At 44.6% G+C, this 12,048-nt stretch overlaps 1 non-coding gene across 1 annotated transcript; it reads left to right on the forward strand.

Annotated features, from left to right (window-relative positions):
• Window positions 1-6,866: 6,866 nt before the first annotated feature.
• Window positions 6,867-6,958, forward strand: trnar-ucu (transfer RNA arginine (anticodon UCU)). Its single transcript is given in 2 exon segments — window positions 6,867-6,903; window positions 6,923-6,958. It is a non-coding gene; the product is annotated as a tRNA-Arg (tRNA).
• Window positions 6,959-12,048: the final 5,090 nt, after the last annotated feature.

A 12,048-nucleotide genomic window follows, 5' to 3' on the forward strand; every position in this document is an offset into this window, starting at 1 on the left:
TGCGTAGGTTGCGGAGCAAGAGTCATTGTTCAAGAACAGCGTCGTATATCACTGGGAGAACCCCAAATGTAGTCTCCCCTGATGTGTGTAAATGTAGTTTTCTCCCTTGCCTTCCACTCAAATGAAGGATGTGGTTGGAAGGGTGTCAGCATTGTGACTGCTGTTAGCCTTAAGTTCGTGTGGTTGCGCGAGATTTTTCCTCATTGCTCCCCCTATCAGGGTCAGGGTAGTCGCTGCCCTTGGAAGCAGGCAGCTGGCATTTCTTGCCAATCTCTCTGTCATTTGTTCGGCAGTCCACGTCGGGCTGTGTGCAAATATATCCAACAATGGTAGCCAACCTCTTAACACCGGTGTTGTATTAGGGCCAAGGCACACGTTCTGTTCCTTTCACATCTAGCTATAGCCCTTCACAACTCCCAACCTACTGGCATCGCATTTACGCCATTTATCTCATGAAGCGCCAATTCCACTTTCGAGTTAGACTCGCTCCTGAACCCCGACCAACTCCCTCCAGGTTCTGGCGTGACATTAATACGCTCTGCTCTGCTTGGTGTTTGGTCCATTATTTGGTTTGGATGGTTGCTGTGCCCTGGTGCTACTATTTCGTGGAATGTATTTCACGGGGGGAGAGGGCAGTTCCACTATATTCACCATATATATCGGAGAAGGGTCTGTCTATTCCACAACCAGGCTTCCTCATCCCTCTTCTGAGTCTTGGTTATTATTGCCCGTGCCATGGCACCTCCTTCCTTGATAATATAATACTTATATCCCATGTCATGTGTCCCTGCAGCCGTGGTTGCTTCTACTGAGTGCCAGTTACTGGGATTATAAGGATCCCTGCATAAATATGTATTGTCCCATTTATAGTCGTACTGGTTACGAAACGGCCATGGGTCACATGTAATGGTCAACTTTGCAACCTTGGTTAAGACTAACGTCTGCGGATGTACCCCAGACACCCCTGCCTTCACGGATATTCTTGCCAGGGCAGCCCATATTTGTATGAGTCTTCTCATCATTACTTGCACTTATTTGATTCCGGTGTTGTCCGATGTGTCTTCAAGTCCAGCTACACGTTTGCAATGACTGGCGTGTATCAACGTGGATCTTTGGGCGAACGTAACAGCTGGCTGTGTTGTAAGGAGCACTTCAAACGGTCCCTCCCACCTCTTCGCCTTCCCGCGTTTCCTCCTGAAGTCTTTCACCACGATCCATCTCCAGGTTCTAGTTCGTGCATCTTCCCTTCTGCTGATTTGAGTACTGCTGCCTTCACTTGATTCTGTATTTGAGACAGAAGTGCAGACAGTTGCCCGGTGGCACAGTGGTTAGCACTGCTGCCTCACAGCGCTAGGAGACCCGGATTCAGTTCCCACCTCAGGCAACTGTCTGTGTGGAGTTTACACATTCTCCCCGTGTCTGCATGGGTTTCCTCCGGGTGCTCCCGTTTCCTCCCACAGTCCAAAAATGTGCAGATTAGGTGAATTGGCTATGCTAAATAGCCCGTAGTGTTAGGTGTGGGGTAAATGTAGGGGAGTGGTTCTGGGTGGGTTGCTCTTCGGAGGGTCGGGGTGGACCTCTTGGGCCGAAGGGCCTGTTTCCACACTGCAAGTCATCTAATGTCATCTCATATTCACAGTGGTCTGTTATCGGTCTTACCGTAGGTCTTCGGCCAATTCCTGAATTGGGCGACTTACCAAACAAAATGTCGAACGGGTCAAGATTGGCTAATCCTCTCCTTCTAGATCTCATATACATTATCACAATTGGAAGTGCCTTTGTCCTCACAACGTTTGTCAATTTATCTTTTAAGGTAGCATTTCTCTTTCCACTGCCACCACTGGCTGGGTGGGAGGCACAGTGTTGTCTCACTGATTTACTCTCGGGCAATATTGACAAATAGTGTCACATTGTGGCTGCTAAGCCATTCAGGAAATCGCCATCTCGGAATTATTTCAGTTCGCAAAGCTTTGTATCCTGCAATGGCATCCTGTTTTGACGTGGGGAGCGATTCCACCCATTCGGAAAACATGTCAACTATTACCAGACAACGCCTTTTCCCTTCGCTTGGCATTAATTCAATAAAATACATCTGTTAATGTTCAAAGGGTCTTTGGGATTGGGGATGTTCTGCCTGACTCATCTTTATTCCCCACCCCTCATTATTAGTGGCACAGATAACACATCATTCACAATATTTTCAGGAGTAATGAGTAAAGCCCTTAGTGTACCAGTGCACCGAAATACTGTCGTACATCCCCCCTTTTGACACATGGTCCTCACTGTGTTATTTGGCGTAGAATGGGAATAATGATCGCAGTAGACAGGGTTTTCCAATGGGGCCAAACCACACCCATTCACTCATTCTGCAGCCTGCCGTTGTCAATTCACGCTTCTCTTCCGGCGTGGCCTGCGACTGTAACTCCCATAAGTCTGCTTTGCATTACAAATATTTGATATACACATGTCAACTGATCACTTGGCTGCTGCTGGGCTGCCGTCCTTACGGCTGAGTTTGCATTCGCATTGTCTTAAGAATGGGAATCATTATTTTTCGTGTGGGCCAAACACTTACAGACAGCGATTGATTGAGGCGAAAGGACCGCTTCCAGGAGTCAGGAACAGGCCACGGTGTATGTTGGGCTTTCCAGTGTCGGTCAAGAAGCCTCTGTGTTTCCACAGGGTTCCAATATTATGTACAACCCCGAATGCATATCTGCTGTCAAAGTAAATATTCACTATCCTTCTCTCAGCCAATTTACATGCCTCAGTCAACAGAATCAGCTCTGCTGCTTGAGCTGAATGATGAGAAGGGAGTGATTCCGTTTTGACTACCTCGTGGGTAGTTACGACAGCAGACCAAACACAATTCTGGCCTGTCTGTGTGCTCCGGAATCCTGACCGATCCACAAAAAATGCAATATACTGATTCTGAATTTTTGAATCTTGCACGTTTGGTCTTAGGCTGCAAATTTCATTAGTTACAGCGACACAGTCATGTGAGTCTCCGTCTCCTTCTGTGGGGAGAAGGCTCGCAGCATGAAGGACGTTGCATCTCTTTATTGTAATGTTAGGCATCTCCAATAGCACAGTATTGTATCTGAGCCAACGTGCTGCCAACATGTGTGCTGTGTTTTGCGTGAAAAGAGTAAGCATGCAGTAGGGTTAATTCACCACAGCCGACTGTGTCCCTGGACGCTACAACAAAACGTTTTCAGCTGCAGCCATGACTCGCAGGCATTTAGGCAATCCTGCCGCTACGGGGTCCAAGTTTAGCCGAAATGTAAGCTACCTACCTCAATTTTCTCACAGTATCCTGCATCAGCACAGATGTCATGCAGCCACGCATCTCATCTACCGTTTTTACAAAAGGCTTGTTTGGATTCGGAATCCCCAGTGTAGGTGAAGTTTGGAGCGCCATTTTCAATTCAACTGCAACGGTCTCTGGTTCTGCAACTCTTCGCCATGGGAAATGGGGGTGGGGGGAGGGTCTCAAGGGTTGTGTAATGTGGGATAAAAATTCTACAGTAGGAGCGCATGACCAAAAAGGATAGCAATTGCTTCTTTGTGTGAGGCTTGGGAATTTGCTGGATTGCTTGAACTGTCTTGACCAATGGCCTTACCTTGTTCAGATAAGAAGTGACCTAAGAACTTCACCTGTTGTTGCACAAATTGTAGTTTTGCGAAACTAGCTTTGTGCACATCCCTGGCTAGATGGCAGAGCAATGCAAGTGTATCTTTCTCACATTGTTCCTCTGTTGGTGCTGCTATTAAGCATTCGTCTACATACTGCGGAAGCGCTGACCTCGGTGTTAAAACAGGAGTCTCCAGACTCCTGCATAGAGCCTCATTAATTATGGTGGGGACTCACAGTAATCTTGACAAAGTCGCGTGAATGTACACGATTTGCCTTTGAATGGAAAAGTGAACCAGAAGTGACTTTCTGGGTGTACCGGTACACGAAAGAAGACATTTGCTTAACCCACAGCAGAGAACCATTTACTGTCTGGTGGAATTTGAGCTAATATAGGACAAGGGTTAGGAACATTTGGGGCGGGCGGAACAACAGCATAATTGACTACCTGTAGGTCGTGAACAAACCTCCATTTCCCCGATTCACCTGGAATGTTTGCCCTTTTGACCGGAAAAGTTTGGGCTCCCACCGGTGATTATCCACAGGGGATTATCACTCCTGTCTTCAGAAGGGATTCAAAGTCTGGAGTAATTCCTTTTACAACCTCGGGTTCTAACGAGTCTTGTGTTCTGCACGGACGATACTCAGAGTTCGGGGTTATTCTTATGGGTTCACAGCTTCGTGTGAACCCTATACACATTTGCCTTTTGCCCTGCACTCAGTAGGGACTCTTCGTAATCTTGGCTCCGAGACATCTACCATAAGCTAGACGTCAGGTTGCCCTCTTGGCGGGGGTTACCTGGACTGCCCTATCTGCCTGAGTTTGCCAATTTAGTTTCTTCATGTATGTCCTTATATCTGCATTGAAGCAGATACGCACATCGTCCCTGAAGACACAATCTTTCGTATTTTGTGCATGTAGCACCCATGATCCCAAATCCTGCCACCTGTCTCATATGATTTGTAAGAGCCATCATAGTGTATGTGTGCTGTGCAGTGCAGAAGTTCCTCAGCAATAAAATCGTTGTTAATGGGATTAACATGGTTACTTGCTCCCTGGGCGAGCGAATCTCTCACGGAACTTATGGCTCTCTGGCTTAATCGCCACTCATAGACATGCATCATGGGTCGTGAGTCGTATTGTACAGCCTGCGCTGGTAAATCTTTTTTATTACTTGCAAGCCTGTCGGGGTACTGCGCTCATCCGATTCCAATCTCTCTATGAGATCGCGAGCCATCAGAGTTAAAGGACAGAATTCCGAGTTCAGAAATGAGAATTGGAACTATTCACCATTACTGGTTTCACACAATAGGGGTACGGTTAATTTTTATCATGTCACAACTCCTGATGCATCCATTGCGTCGACTCTTTGAACTGCCTTAATTTAAGGACTGAATATGTTGTCCCTGTATCTACCAAAAAGATATCTGGCCCACCTTCCACATATAATACATTTTCCCTTGATACTAGAATTCGCTTCTTTTCATCAACATATCAATGTCAGCGACCTGAAACATTCGAGTTCCTTTCCAGATACGGAGTTGTTATTTCTCATTCCTTGACTGTTGATATGGTATTTTACTGTCCTTGTAAGTCTGCTATTAGTTCGATTTAACTTTACATTTTTTTTCGGTCTGTTTGCAATACTTGCCTCTGCAAAGTCACGTACTTACTTCTTTGTTTCCCTGTGCTTTTATCGGTTTCAAAATACATGTTAATTTTCCATTACAATGGATATCACATTATTTTTACAGGTCGCTGCAACCGCGAGGGCCGAAGTGCCTGTATTGAATTGTAACGTTCTATGTTGTAAGCTACATTTCCTGCTGACTTCCAATAGCTCTCCTCATTTGTGGAAGTTTCCAGTCACATTTTCCAGAGATTTGTCTGCACTTCATTTAATCGAGGCAACTGTATTTCCTGCTCAGAATGTGATCCCTGTACAATGGAGAGAGGAAAACAGAGTCGCTGACAAAGCTGAGATCACTTACGGTCTGTCCAGAATCAAGAAAAACTATCCCGATCTTCCAGTCTCCTATAACTTCAACATTACGCTGTTCCCACCCTTCCAGCTCTCTGTCCTGATGAAGGACTGTTGCCCAAAACGTCGATTTTACTGCTTCTCCGATGCTGCCGGAACTTCCGTGCTTTTCCAGCACCACTCTAATCTAGACTCTGGTTTCCAGCAACAGTCATTGTTTTTACCTAGTTGATTTTAACCCTACTGCGAATCGTCTTCCAAGGATGCTTGCCTTGAAGACGTTTTCCTCTTCTCTCTACGATCTCTCCACTCTTCAGGCTCTCTGCCTGTATTCCTGATGAAGGGCTGTTGCCCGTAACGTCGAATTTACTGCTATTCGGATGCTGCCTGAACTGCTGTGCTTTTCCAGCACCACTCTAATCTAGACACTGTGTTCCCAGGCTATGATTTCAGTCTCTGGTCTGCTGCAGTGCTCCTTCTCGGCACAATACAAGCTGGAAGACCGGCAACTCATTTTCTACTGACAGACCATGCAAACTTTTGGAACCAAAATCGAGTTATATCATTTTAGATATCGTCCGCCCTCTTCCACATTCTTCACCCACCCGCCCATCACATCTCTCCGAAGACAGATCATTGGACTCGAAACGTCAACTTTCCTTTCTCATCAGAGATGGACAAGAACTGCTGATTTTGTTCAGACCTTTTGGCTTTTCTTCAGAGAACTTTGCTTTTCCGTTGTAATCGCAAGACTGCTGGAAGCGCCTGATTGCAGGAGGAGAAGTTCACAGGAGATGAAAAGAATGGCAATGGTTGGACCTCTCCCATTGTGACGGTAGACGAGCTAGGCTGGGATTGTTTATCTAAGCGCAGCGAAGGCTGAGTGAGAAACCGATTAAGTGCACATTTTATGAAGAGGATAGATATGTATGACAAGGATAAGCCTATATTGGGAAGGAATAGAGTGACATAAATGAAAGACGGGAGACAAGATATTTTGAGGAGATTTGGGAAGAATGCTTTCACCGATAGCGTGTTGTTTATTTGGAAATCATTATCTGAACATGTAGTAAAGCTAACTGTCATGAGAACGTTTCAGCAGTCTGTAGCCGAACACGGAAAGAGCCAGAGCACACGTGGAAAAGAACCATCAACTGGAAAGTGTGACGAAGGCAGACAGACGCGAGATGGGTGTCCTGAACGCAATGGGTCAAAGACAAAGTTGCATGCTTAAAACTAACTCCTAGCGCGGCTCTGTGGCGCAATGGAAAGCGCGTTGGACTTCTATGCCTTTGTTTAGGTTGCGATTCAAAGGTTGTGGGTTCAAATCCCATCAGAGTCGAGTTTTAGTTTATTGTTTGGAAAGTGGTCAGACCAGACTCGGCTGTCATCTGAAAACCCAACAATATTCGTGCAGAAACCCACTGTCTCGAAACGGAACATTTTCCTCTCACAATTTACATTTTCGACGTCTATTTATGGTAGAGGCCGATAAATATCTGTTAGCCACGAGGCAACACGATGACGTGGATGGGCTGAAAAAAGACTTAACATTGTTGTATCAGCCATGATGATATCGAATGACGTGGCGGGGCAGGATCGGTGTTAAGAATGGCCTCCTTCTGCTCCTTTGTGTCTGTGCCATTTCTGGCCCAAGCTTTTAAACAATCACAATGAGGACAATATGAATTAAACACCAAGTAATATATTGGTCTCACCTCCAATTCGATTCCCTCCCAGCTGGAATAGACAGCTCTTCTTTCAGATGTAGATCAGACAGTGAAGGATTCTCACAAGTTCCCCTTTCAGGCTGAATGTTCCTTCACATAGGTTTCCAAGTGGACACATGGAGCAAGCAATTGTATGGATGCTGGGGATTCAGGGGCAGATTTCCCCTTTGCTGGTCTGGAATTCTGGTCAAGGTAATGAACGTGAATTTCTGACATTTTGAGTCTTACTCTGTATTCTTACGACTTTACTAAATAAACTGAATTTCAATTTGCCCTTGCATAACATTATTCAGTCTTCACTGTTTATAAAAAAAACATGCCACGTGCTCGTGGATGCAGTATGCTGAACATTGTTGACGTTGTGTGCAGTGTGGGTCGATGTGTCATATGAACATGCCAAAGGACGTTGGTGAAATATCAGTGAATCGAATTTTCTGACGAATTGAAGCCGATAGAAGGAAAATACCAGTACAGTGGCGACATAACATTGCCTGTGATCAACGCAGAAAACCATGGTATTCGTATGCAGTGTTCAATAAAGCCGATTTTCACCACATTTTCCTATGTCATTTTCCTGAACCTGATGCTTCATAATCGTTGATCCATGATCAGTATAACCTCCTATGCACTGTGTTTCATGTCAGATCCACAGAAAAAATGAGGAATTGGGTTGTGGATCCCAGTGGTAAGTTCAGGAGCCATTCGTCATCATCAGACGACAGGTCCAGTGGTGCAATTAGTTAGTTTGCTGTACTTGCATGGCATGACGGCAGGACATGAGCTGCCAAAGTTGCGCATTCGATTCTCGCCAGTTCTTTGCTTTACTGATAGTGACCAGAGATGATTGCAACTTCAAGCTTCAGAACAGTTCAAATCCAGAATATTACACCGCAAAAACGTACCGTTGGCCCTAATGTTGCACCGACCTATGATACCAATCTGAAGTCCATCTGAACAGCATTTTACCATTAAAAGCTGTAAGTTATCCAATGATCATTTAATTGCCCTGAAGGTTGGTGAGTCTACGACTGTTGAAGGTAAGACGTTCAGCACCCTTACTACTCTCTGAGAAAGGAATCTACCTCGGCATCTATCACCCCAAAATCACATCGATGTGCCCTTGTGCCAACCATCACCATTTGAAGAAAAAGGCCTTCACTTTCCACCTTACGTCAACCTCTGATCATCCTTTATGTCTCTATTAATTCACATCTCAAAATTCTCATCTCTATCAAAAACAGCCTCAAGTCCCTCAGCGTTTCCTCGTTAGAGCTTCGCATCGAAGAAGGCAACATCCTAGGAAATCTCATCTGTAACCTTTCCAATGCTTTCACATCCGTCCAATAATGTGGCGATCAGAACTGCACCCAACTCTACAAGTTTGGCCACAGCAGAGAAATTTCTGGAGCTGCAAAGGGATCATTTGGCCCTGAAACTCAATCCCTCTCCCAATAAAATCTAACACACTGTGCTCCTTGCAAGCAAATCGATCAACGTGGATGTTAACTTTCATAGTTTTATGTACATAGGCACCGAGACCTCTCTGCACATCTAAACTTCCAAGAATATTACAATTAGCCCAGAACTCTTTATTCTTGTTGCTCCTTCCAAAGTAAATCATCTCACACTGTTCTCTATTAACCTCCATTTGCCATCTCTGAGCTCAGACCTGCAGATTATCCATGTCCCTCTGTAACCCGCAGCAGACTTTAGCAATGTTGATAATTCCATCGAGCTTAGTGTATTCAACGAATTCACTCATCATTCATGACCCTAACCCAGGTCATTTATAAAAGTGAGAAACAGCAGTGGACCCAAAAAGGAACCTTGTGGTACACCATGAGTAACTCCAGAATGAATATATCCCATCAACTACCACACTCTGTGTTCTTTCAGCTCGCCAATTACAGATCTAAACCGCTAAATCACCGTCAATCCCATGTCTCTGTATTTTATGCCAGCTAAAGACTTCTCATGTCCCCGCTTCGCTCTAAGTAGCTCTCTCTTATGGACCTGAAGAAGGGCTTATGCCCGAAACGTCGATTCTCCTGCTCCTTGGATGCTGCCTGACCTGCTGCGCTGTTTCAGCAACACATTTTCAGCTCTGATCTCCAGCATCTGCATACCTCACCTTCTCCTCTCTTTTGGACCATCCTGGCTAGCTTTTAATTTTCAAGTGTCTTATTTCAGCCTTCATATATCATGTTTACATGCACGTCCTTCTCCCTCTTGACAAGAAATTCAACTTTTTCAGTAAAAATGGCTCACAGTCTCGACCTCATATTCCCTGCATGACGGACACATACTTATCAAGGACATGCAGGAGCTCTTCCCTGAACAAGTTCCATATTTCAGGTGTGCATAACCCCTGCGGTTACTTTCCCCATCTGGTGCATCCTAACTCTTGCCTGATCACATCATACTGGCCTTTCTCCCAGCGGTAACTCATGCTCTGTGATATATGTATCTATTCCTATCCATCATTAAATAAACATACCGAATTGTGGTCACTCTCACCAAAGTGCTCACTTTCCTCCAAATCGAACAGCTGACTTGCTTCATTACGTAGTACCAAATCCAAAGAAGATTTGATTCTTGTTGGCCTGTCTACATGCTGCGTCACGAAACCCTCCTGCACACATGGACAAAGACTGACCAATCAGAGGTAATGAAACAATCATATTTGGAAAGTTAAAGTTCCCCACTACAACTACCCTGTTACTTTCGTTCCTATTCAGAATCATCTTTGCAATCTTTTCCTCCATATCTCTAGAACATTTTGGTGGTGACCTCTACTTTCCTGACTTTAATCTCAGCCCATTCTAGTTCAGCAGATTCAGTAGAGTCCACATCAAATATCCTTTCTGCTACTGTCTTTGACGAATAACGTCATATCTCCCCCTCTGTAACGACCTTCCTGTTCTTACTGAATACGAAAACCTATTTCTGACCTCACCACTCACAACTTCCTGCACATTGCAGCTAAAATTCAGGTTCGCACTCCGCTGCTGAATTCGTTTAAACCCTTCTCAATAGCGTTAGAAAATACACCTCAAGATATTGGTACCCTTCGGGTTCAGGTGAAGACCATCCTGTTTGTAGAGGTCCAACTGACTCCAGAATGAGCCACAACTCTCCAGATATCCGGATCCCTATGACCTGTACCATCCTTACAAACACGTGTTCTCCTGCTCTCTCCCTATTCTTTCCCTTACTACTACGTGGCATGTGTAACAAATCAGAGAGAACAACTCTGTTTGATCTCGATCGAATATGTCACCCTGGATCCCTGAATTTCTGCCATACATCCACATCAATTTTCTGACCTATGTTGTTGGTGCATATGTGAACCATGACCTCGGGCTGCTTCCCCCTCCCACTGAAGGATCCTGAAAATACGATGTGAGACATCACCACCCCTGGTAACTTGGAGGGATCACATCAATCATGAGCCTGCCCTGTAACCACAGAAACTGCAATCTGTCCCCATCACTATTTAGTCCCCAGTAACTATTGCTCTCCTCCCCTCTACCCTACCCTTATGATCAACAGGGACAAACACTCTCCCAGAGACCTGTACCCCATGGCTTACCCCTAGTAAGTCATCCCCCCATAAAGCAACAAATACGGTATGCTTGTTACTAAGGGGTACGGCCATAGCGGATGCCTGGACTGACTGCCTGTTCCCTTTTCGTCTCCCGACTGTATCCCATCGATACAGTCTTGTACCTGAATTGTAACTGCCTCCATATCACTCCTCTCTTTTCCCCTCAGACTCCCGAAAGATGCAATGTCCAGCTCCAGTTCCCTCATGCAGTTGCCAAGGAGATGGAGTTGGGTGCACTTCCCGTAGATTCAAGCTCTCACATTCTACAGGACGGTCATTCAAATGGCCGACCATCCATTTCTAATGTTCTGAATTCACACACACACACACAAACACACACACACACACACAGAGATATGCGCGTATATGTACATATATATATATATATACATATACATATAAATATATGTGCACATGCATATAAGTGTGTGTGTATATATATATATGGTTACAAGTTGCAAAAGAACGTTGAGTAAAACAGCACTTATTCTAAAAAAAAAGATTTCTTGGAGTGTACTGTCCTTGGCAAAGACCTCAGTTACTTAAGACCAGCCATAAATACTCGCTGAGTGAATATCCATCACTCAATAGAGATACAGAGGCGATTTTTGAAGTCGATGGCGTTTCTCATATCGCTGAGCCTGCGCTGTGTTAAATTTTGGAAATGATGTTTAGCTCGTTTCATATTACTGATATTGCTGCAAACTCGCACATGCCATTAAAACAATCCACAAAGTAATGGATTTATCTCATTGAATATTTTGACTGATATCGAAAAAACTGGAATCAAAATGACAAAGATGTTTTTAAGTACTGCTATGAAGATTACAGAATTCAAACAAGAATATTTTTCGTGTCTTGTCATTGTATATTTTTGGGGAAGATGAGTGAGCGGCAAATGGACTCACTCCCTTCTCTGTGATACAGCCAAATTTTCCAATGCAACAGATGAAAGAAAAAAGGTGCATTACATCGGTCGGTCAGTTCTAACTCACGATAGTATAGTTTCACTTTGATTATCGCCATCGTTGAAAATATTAGCTAAGTTGGGAGATCAGGATCCTGAGGGTATGCTGAGACATTGCGACAATTAAT

Source organism: Chiloscyllium plagiosum, unplaced genomic scaffold (assembly GCF_037043375.1).
Source record: "Chiloscyllium plagiosum isolate Xiang-an unplaced genomic scaffold, Cpla_swu_hap1 HiC_scaffold_46, whole genome shotgun sequence".
Lineage (NCBI taxonomy): Eukaryota > Metazoa > Chordata > Chondrichthyes > Orectolobiformes > Hemiscylliidae > Chiloscyllium > Chiloscyllium plagiosum.